Source organism: Petaurus breviceps, unplaced genomic scaffold (genome assembly GCF_028583685.1).
Source record: "Petaurus breviceps papuanus isolate PSGF00001 unplaced genomic scaffold, PetGlider_PUasm1.0 175, whole genome shotgun sequence".
Classification (NCBI taxonomy): domain Eukaryota; kingdom Metazoa; phylum Chordata; class Mammalia; order Diprotodontia; family Petauridae; genus Petaurus; species Petaurus breviceps.
The window spans coordinates 45,468,713-45,478,712 of NW_027185764.1; the positions used below are offsets into that span (position 1 = coordinate 45,468,713).

At 37.3% G+C, this 10,000-nt stretch overlaps 1 long non-coding RNA gene across 1 annotated transcript in view; it reads left to right on the forward strand.

Annotated features, from left to right (window-relative positions):
• Positions 1-10,000, forward strand: part of LOC138159114 (uncharacterized) — a 41,775-nt gene that overhangs the window by 14,923 nt on the left and 16,852 nt on the right. The gene's annotated exons all lie outside the window — the stretch shown is intronic.

The window sequence follows — 10,000 nt, forward strand, 5'->3', positions numbered from 1 at the left end:
ACAGAGAGAGAGAGAGACAGAGAGAGAGAGAGAGACAGAGAGAGAGACACAAAGAGAGAGAAAACTGAAAAGATATCATAGCTGTTTGATAAGATAATGCTCAGGGAAAAGAGGGGAAATGTGAAATGTCTAATTAGTAGTGATGCATGGCTATATTCTACTCTGATGAGACCTAACTATTAACCATCACCTCTACCCCTGATGACTGTACTAGTAGTAATAAGTTAAATTTCTGAATTTTGTTCTAATAATTCTAGAATCTTCTAACTCAACAACTAATTAAGAAACTTTCAGTCATTAGTTATAAATGATCTGAAGATGGCTCTCCAAACCTTTTTTGGTTTTCATGGTCCACCAGAAGAAGCAGAGATATCTGTGCATATTGGAACAGGGAGAAGGAGAAGGCCTTAATTCCAACAACGAACTGTGAAAGCCCTTGGTAAATCTGATTGGATAATTTTTAATCCTTCTGTAAAATAATCTATAGGGCATGGCATATTTGTATTCAAAATGGATCAAACAATTCATATTGGAAATCAAGCATTTCCTGGTAGCCTGTGGGATGGTATGACTTTTTTTTTTTGCTTTGCTAAGGGTAAACCCTATGGAAAAGCTGAAGAAGTAAAAACTCAGTCCTTTTACTGGTCTGGTTCATAACTGGGGTCATTCATAGGTATGAGCTGGGCTCAGGAGTTTAGAAAGAAAAATTACCAAGATAGAAATGTCGGCCTTGGACGTTTTTTTTTTTTTACATTATTTGATGTCATGCATGTACATATATAAGAGTTGACAGTTCTTCTTTTAAAACATTCCTCAATAAGAAAGGAAAGAAATTTGGACAGCAGATAGAAAAATGAGTTTACCACTTAACCATAAAATCAACAAAGTTGACCCAGACTGATAGATTCTCATCATGGTGTTCAGAAAGCTTTCTTGAGTAGTCCAAAGAGACTTCAAGAGACATCCAAGAGCTGCTTGTATGGATGCTTGCATTTTACTTAGCCATTTTCTTCAAACCTTTGCTTGTGTTTCAGAACACTAACTGAAGCTGACAATTTGACCTTTTTGTTGTTGAGTTATTTCAGTCATTTATGACTCTTTGTGACCCTATTTGGGATTTTCTCAGCAATGATACTGGAGTGGTGTGCTATTTCCTTCTCCAGTTCATTTTACAGATGAGGAAACTGAGGCAAATAGGGTTAAACGACTTGCTTAGGGTCCCACAGACAGTGGTAGAGGTTGGATTTGAACTCAAGGTCTTCCTGACTCTAGGCCTGGTTCTCTATCCACTGTGCTATCTAGCTGCCCTGTTTTGACCTTGGGATATCATTTCTTTTTTTGTAGCATAGCTCCCATTTTACTTGCTTTGTGATGTGTCAGGTATGTGTTTGGGTAGTAATTTGAGTGGTTAAATGATCATTTTCTTGACTTTATAGATCAAAGCTATAGTATTTTTTGGTTATTAGCTATAGCATTTTTTGGTTATTAGGTTTTTAAAAAAACCAAATCATTATTTGTTTATTTTTAATATTCATTAAAAATTTTTTTGAGCTCCAGATTCTCTCCCTCCCTTTAATCCCTCCCTCACCCATTAACAAAGCAAATGATGTATCAATTATACATGTGAAATCATGCAAAACTTATTTCCTTATTAGCCATGTTTCAAAAAAAGCAAGAAAAATAATGAAAGTGAAAAAAAATTATACTCCAATCTGTATTCAGAGGTCACGGGTTCTCTCTCTGGAGGTGGATAGCATTTTCTATCCTAGGTCCTTTAGGAACTGTCTTGTATCATTGTGTTGATCAGAGTCACAAAGCCTTTTCCAGTTGATCATCGTGACAATATTGCTGTTATTGGGTGCAGTGTTTGCTTGCTCACTTCACTTTTTCTGATTTATTTTTAAGCAATAAAGAAAGGTACTTCCTTTAGATGTGATGTGCTTGTGCTTGATGTTTGGAAAACTTGAAGGTAATTGACCAAACACGTCATAAGGTGAAGTGAAAGGATCTCTGGATTTGGATCTAAGAGGATCTAGACTGAAGACTTTCCTCCTACACTTCCTAGCTCTGTGACATTGGATAAGTCTCTAATCCTCCATTTCCTCCCCTGCAAATGGGGATAATACTTGTGCCATCTTCCTTAAAGGGCATGAAAGCACTGTGTAAGCCTTAAAATGCTAGAGAATTGTGCAAGTCCTTTTTAAGCAGTTATTATTCATGACAGTCAGTGATATTAATTGGCCCCTACCTATTGTTTGCAGAAGACTGGGCTAGGCATTATTGTAGAATTTGCTTGAGATAGATCACACATCCAAAATGCTTGCAAAATAAGAAGCCATGGAGGCAGCTACATAGATATCAAAGAAACGGAGCACAAAAAGACTGAAGGAATGTAAAGTAAAGGAGACATCAGCCAAGGGGGATTAAATAGGAAATAAATTTCGCACAGGGTTTAGAAAGAAACAATGTCATAGAATCAGATTTGTTGATCTTCTCCAATCCCCTGTGAAACAAGAATCCCTCTCCTCTACCCCTGACACGTGGTCATCTGGTCTCTGTTTAAAAACTTCTAGGGGTGAAAAGCCAATTCTCTTTTTGGACTTTTCTGATAGTTGGGAGGTTTTTCTTCATATTTCCTCGAAATCTGCCTTTTGTTACTTCCCCTCTTGGTTCCATATAGTTTTTCCTCTAGGATTATTAAGCAGTTCTGATCCCTTTTATACATTACAGTTCCATAAGTCATTGAAGATGACACGCAAATCCTCCCATCCCCTAATTTTTCTCCAAGCCAAGAATTTACAGTTCTTTCAAATGCTACCTCTATGGCATGGTTTCCTTTCTTGAGCTTGTTAATGTCCTTCCTAAGATGGGGCACCCAGAACTAGATGCAGTATTTATTAGATGCATATATATTACATGAAATACATGAGCATTTGCACAGAGGTTTTTGAAAAAGACCTGGGCTCTGTGTAAATGGTTTAAGGTTCTTCTTTCCTCGATGCAAGCTATCTTTGGAAGGGGTATGGTTATAGCTTCCAAAGGTCCCTCAGGAACTAGCTTAATCACTGAAAAAAAAACCTAGTGCAGTATTTGTGATATTAAGAACATGGTAGAACTTGGCATTTTAAAATCATTCTGAGTCCAATGGCATCAACAGTTCATTTTTAGGAGCCTATAAATTTTTGGAACAGAATGCTCTCCAACTTTTAAATAGAAAATATTCCACAAGTTTCTAAAGTGTTGATTGAATCTTATAGGCAACATTTAAGCAGCAAATTTCTGTTACCCTGTCTTCCCTTTCTGACTGCTGGTATGATGGCAATCGCCTGTCTCCAGAATTTCCTGAGAGGAGATCTGGGTTCTAGTCTTGGTTTCACTACTTTCACCTTGGTCAATTCACTCAAGCTATGTGGATTTCCCTATTAGAGGCCAGGATTCTTCCAATTTAAAAAGTCAATGTTTAGAGAATCTGGTCTTAAATTTTCCCAGAGAAACAACAGAAATTTGTAAATGCTCCCATCTCCAGAGTCCTAATTTTGGAGTTGAGAAGTTGGGTTGGAGGAGTGTAAGTAATCTGGTAAAAGTAAACCGAAAAATGTAATGAGATAGAGGGCTTTTATTTCATTTGATAAACATTTTGCTTTTGTCAAATGGCATAGGAGAGCTAGGTGGCACAGTGGATAGAGTGCTGGGCTTGGAGTCATAAAAATCTGAGTACATCAAAATACTTCTAAGAGACCATCATGGGGGGTGGAGAGAGGTTAGTACAAATGGACTTACAGGGGGATTCTGAGTTTAAAAGACCAATTTGTGACCATACTACAAAATCTCTTCTAAAATTTGAGAAAGAAAACACTTTACCAAACTCATTTTATGAAACATATATTATTCTAATACTTAGAAAAAAGATAAAGGATGTAAAGAAAGCTGTAAACAAACATTATTAATGAATATTAATTTTTGAATTGATTCTCCCTCAAACATGCTAAGCATTAAGTTCCTCAATCTATTCACCTGCCAGGAGTTATTTCTCTACCCCACTTCAGCTGCACACAAAAATGGCCAAACCCTCAATCTTGCCATCACCTGCAAATAACTTCCATGTTTCATGTTGCATGTTCTGACCATAATCTATTAGCTTTTCACTCATCCTTTTGCCTTCCTTTACACAACCCTGTTCTTTAGTCTCCCCATGACCTCCAATCCCTTGACTCCTCAATTCTCTTCCAGGCCATCTCCTGTGCACTAGCTACTCTCTCCTCTTTTCCCCACTTTGACTCCTTGGTGAACCAGTCCAACTCTACATGGTCTTTGTCTCCTGAATCCCTAGCCCCCTTATCATATCACAGATATGCCCAGCCAACCCTCAGCATTTTATCACTCCCACCATTCATTATCCTTGCACCTACACATATGCTACTGGATGAAGACAGAAAAAAAATCACAAATTATTCTGAGTCCACTACAAATTTATGTTACATAACCTCAAATGGGCCCTCACTGCTGCTAGGCAATGCTATTATACCACCCCATCAACTCACTATCCCACTCTCCAGAGCAGGTTTTCCAAACCTTTTCTCCCTCCTCCCATATCGTATGATTCCTCCTTACCCTGCTTTCTCAAAGGAGAACTTTGCCTCGTATTTTACAGAAAAATTGAAGCCATTCACTGTGAACTTCTTTTTCCTTCTCATTCATCTTCTCTCACTCAGGTGCTTCCTGCCATTTTCTCTTCCTTCACGCTGGCCTCACATGCTGAAGTGGCCTTATTCTTTACCATGGCTAACTCCCCTACTGGAGCAAGAAAGCCCATTTCTATTTCTTCTCCAGAAAATCACCCCTTCTGTCATCCTCACTCTTTCACTTATCTTCCTTCTCTCTCTCTCTACTGGCTCATTTCCTACTGCCTACCAACATGCCCACATCTCCACTATCCTGAAAAAAAGGTTATTGTTCTTTCTGTCCTTACTAATTATCATCCTATTTCTATTCTACTTTTTGTAGCCAAACGACATGAAAAGCTCATCCACAATAAGTGCCTTCATTTTCTCTCTCTCACTTTCTTAACTAACCCCTTACAATCTGACTTCTGACCTTATCATTCCATCAATACTACTTTCTCCAAACTTACTAATGATCTCTTGGTTGCTAAGTCCAATAACCTTTTTTCCATCCTCATTTTTCTTGGTCACTCTCCAGCCTTTGACACTACTGATCACTCTCTCTTCCTTGGTACTATCTTCTTTCTAGGTTTTTTGGGACACTACTCTCTCCTAGTTTATCTCCTACCTATCTGACTGCTTATTCTCTGCCCCCTTTGCTGGATCCTCCTCCAGATCATGTTGCTTAATGGCAGGTGTCCCTCAAGGTTCTGTCCTGGGTCTTCTTCTCTTCTCCCTATATACTGCTTCACTTAGTGAAGTCATCAGTTCCCATGGGTTTAGTTACCATCGTTGTACTGATGATTCTCAAGTCAACCTTTCCTGTTCCAATCACTCTTCTGACTTCCAGTCTTGCATTTCCAATTGCCTTTCAAACATCTCAAACCAGTTGTTCAGTAGACATCTTAAACTAAACATATCCAAAATCTAATTCCTTATCTTTCTCCTTAAACCCTCCTCATCTCTTACCTTCTTTATTACTGTAGAGCAGCACCATCTTCCCAGTTCCTTAGAATCACATGATAAGAGCCATCCTGAATTCCTCACTATCTCTCACTCGTGTGTCTGAGCTGTTGCCATGGCCTGTCCATCTTACCTTTGTAACATCTCTCCAATATGCCCCATTATCTCCTCTGATACTGCTACAACTCTACTGTAGGCCTTCATCATGCATGTCTTGCCTTGATTTATTGCAGTAGCCTGCTGGTGAGTCAGTCTGCCTCAAGTCTCTTCCCACTCCAATCCATTCTTCATTCAGCCACTAAAACTTATGTCGGATCATGTCATTCCTCTACTAAACCCCCATGCTTTCTGATTGCCTCTAGGAACAGATACAAAATCTCAACTATGTACTACCTTCCTAGTCTTCTTACATCTTACTCCCTGACACATACTCTAAATTAGTAACACTGGCCATCTGGTTGTTCCAGGAAATAGACACTGCTCTCAGCTCTGGGCATTCTCTCCCTTTTGCCTGGGATGTTTCTCCACTCTACTGACCTCCCTGCCTTCCTTTAAATCCCAACTAAAATCCCACCTTCTACAGACAACCTTTCTTAACCCGTCATAATTCCAGTGCTTTCTGTCTGTTATTTATTTCCTTATTTATACAGTATGTAGCTTGCTTTGTATATATTTGTTTGCATAATTTCTTCCCCACTAAAATGTAAGCTCCTTCAGGGCAAGGGCTGTCTTTTTCCTCTTTATCACCAGTGCTTTGCATAATGTCTGGCCCATAGTAGGAGATTAATAAATATTTATCAAATTGAATTGGTTTATCTTCTTGTGCTTTGGGTTTTTATTGAGCTTATTTTTCCCTCAAGATCTTTATTTCAGATTTTTTTTAGATTACTCCATAATTCACGTTTAAGGTTCATTACCTGATATATCCCTTCTCTGCATTCCCTTTGAGGAGACGAGCTTATTCCCGTCAAGGTTTCAGTTCCTTTTTCTTGAACCCCTACATAGTCACATATACCGGCTCAGACCATATTCCTCCCTTGGTTTTCCTCTTTTCTGTCTCATGCCTCTCATGCCTAGGGTGATCAATGTCTGTTACTTTTTTGAGGATTGGGGACAAAGAGAGTGTTTTTCAATAAGAGTTTTTATAGCTATAAAAGCATCCCTAACATAGGTTTGGGTTAGTCAGAAGGAAGCATGTTTTCAGTGTCCTTCCTCGTCACTTGATTGGGCAGAATCAGTGTTTGCTGCTTGTTGTGAGGTATGGATATGTATAGGGTTCTGCCATGTGCTGGTAGAGTCTCTGTAGTGGGGAGATGGGGAAATCTCAAGATGGTTGGTTGCCAGGCAAAAGTTTACATACAAGTAGAGAGTATGTAGCCTAGCAGAAGAGGGGCTGAATCAATGCTTTAAAGATTTGAAATTCTTTGGAACTTATTCATATGGCTTTTACCTCAGTGTGGTTCTCTCTTCTTTATGTTGTGGTTCAGCTAGAATTACTCTGCATTTGGTGCACAATTACTTTTTAAAATAAAAGTTAGAGAGTTAAAAATGTCCCAAGAAAGTGACTAATCTGCCATCTTGCTAGTCACCGATTTTGAAAGTCAAATCTGTACATTTCACTCAGTGAAAGAAGTCAGAATCAAGTTTTATTTGGTTTTAAAAAATGTTTTTCTTTTAATTTTGGTTTTTGATTTTTTATTTGATTTTAAAAAACCATCTTACATTATTTATCTTTTAGATACATAGTGTATTTTCTAAATACTTTCAGAGAGTAAATTGAGCTTATTAATGTATGATATACAGTATTTATATAATTTTGGTGTTGGAAGGTAAAATCTCCCTGTTCCCATCAGAGTGATTTCCTCTCCTAATGAGGAATAATTCTTTTTTTTTTTTTTTTTTTTTTTTTGCTTTTTGGAGGGCAATTGGAGTTAAGTGACTTGTCCAAGGACGCAGGGCTAGTTTCTGTGTTAAGTTTCTGAGGCTGGATTTGAACTCAGGTCCTCCTGATTCCAGGGTCAGTGCTCTATTGACTGTGCCACCTAGCAGTTCCTGAGGAATAATTCTGACTAGGCCCTAGTTCTAAATATGCAATAGCTGTCTGACTAGAGCTATAGTGAATTGGGAATAATACAAATTATTGTGGTCTTTCATTTATTCCTAGGCAGAAAACAATCATTTAATATAACTAATTGCTTTTTTAAAAGAAAAAAAAAACCATGGAGTTCTTTACTAAAACAATTAAATATATTAAATAATTAATTTTAAGAAGTGGAAAGACAAAAAATGTGACACAGCAAAAACAAAAATAATACCAAACAAAATCCAAAGAACTTAAAATACCTGGGCAAAGATAGATGCTTTTTAGTATTAATCACAATTGACTTCAGTTGTTGCTTGACACAATCTTCAATTTACCTTCCATTTAGCTATAATTCTTCAAGTTGATAAACAGTTTGATTTAATTGCCATTAACCTACCTGCTTCATTAACCACTCTACAATAGCCACAGCATGAAATACATAACTAGGTAATTTGCTTTGAATTATAATTAACCTACCAGTATGTTCAAAGAGATCTAGCCCTCCTACTTTTTTTTTCTCTTTTCTTCTATGTCTAAGCTGAAGGAGAGGGAAAATGGAAAGAAAACAATATTTTCTACATAGTCAAGTTAAATCAACAAGCTTTTATGAAGCATATACCAGTATGCTAGAGATTGTACTAAGGAAGCACTGGTAATACAAATACATTTTTAAAATTGAAATTCCAGAGAAAGAACTGATAAATATAAGTATATATAGAATGATTTTAATATATACATACATAAATACATATATACACATACATATTTGTGTCTAATGTTGGCCATTACTAGGGTTGGGGGAGGGGGAAAAAGGTAAAAAAAATAAATTTACATATTAACTTGATTATATATTTAAAAGAAATAGCAAGTTATACGTAATAGATTTGCAGTTTCATATCTTTTTATTATATTATGTTAAGGAGTTGCTGGTTTTTTTCCATAAATTAAAAATAAAATAAATAAAAATTTAAAAATACAAATACAAGCAGAAAAAAGACAGTTCTTGACCTCAAAGTACTTAACATTTTAATGAGGTAAGACAACATATAAAAGGAATCTGGTAAAGGAGAAAAGGGGTTGGTGGTGGGGGTGGGGTGGGGTGAGGTGGGGGGAAGGTACTTGCAAGGGAGTATGATAAAGTCTGGATAAGGAAGACATATCCAGCCTTGGAGCTTTCCTTCAAAGGGAGGGAAGCAGCTAATCAGAGGAAGGGTCCATAGGGGCAGAACATTTCCAGTGTGAGAAGTCCAGGGATAGAGTTAATTTCTAGGGTGAGGAGATTTCTGAGGCATGATAGAAAAAGTATGGAGTTAGGAGTAGAGCCTGGAGAATAAGGAAGACATAACCAGCATGACCATTGTCCTTAAACATAGTAACTTTCTGACCTAGTCAACTCCACTCTAGGTAATACTTTTTATCTCTTGGATACAATAAATACTACTTAGGTAGCACTCCCTTATTGATCAATGGAGTTATATAATTGGGATAGAGTGGAATGAGCCTTCTTTTTGTAGTCAGCAGACCTAATATCACATTTTACCTTTGACCCTTACTAAACCCATGGACCTTGGCCAAGTAATTTAATTTTCCCGAATCTCAGTTACTACCTGTATAAAAGGAAGTAGTTGGACTAAATATACCTTGTGGTGCTTTCTGTTTCTAGGTCTCTGACTCAAAAGATTCTTTACTAAAGAAGACTTGTCAGAAGTTCCAGAGATATTTTTCCCCTTAGATCTTTCCTCCCACTCATTCAGCTTGAAAAGATATGTCCATTTTTTGATCATAGCAAAACTTTTTAATAAGTGACTAGACATGAGTTACCTTATAGTCATATGTATGGATTCTGTGTGGTTCTGTTTTTCTTTTTTGACTGTGAGCTTCCTTTGGACAAGAAATGCCCCCTTCTAATTGCTTTGTAATGCCCAGAGAAACACTTAGTAAAGTACCATGCACATTCAATATTATATTGATCAAGTATAATAATAAAGAGTAGGAATTCCATGTTTTGCCATGCTATAGAAGCACCTAGGTGGCATAGTAGATAGAGTGTTGGACCTAGAATCAGAAAGACCTGAGTTCAAATCTAGCTTCAGGCACTAACTGTGTGACCCTGGGCAAGTCACTTAACCTCTGTCTGCTTCAGTTTCCTCAACTGTAAAATGGAGATCATAATAGCACCTACCTTCCAGAGTTGTTATGAGGCTCAAATAAGATAACATTTGGAAAACAATTAGTACAGTTCCTGGTACATAGTAGGTGATATATAAATGCTTGTTTCCTTCCCTCTCCCTTT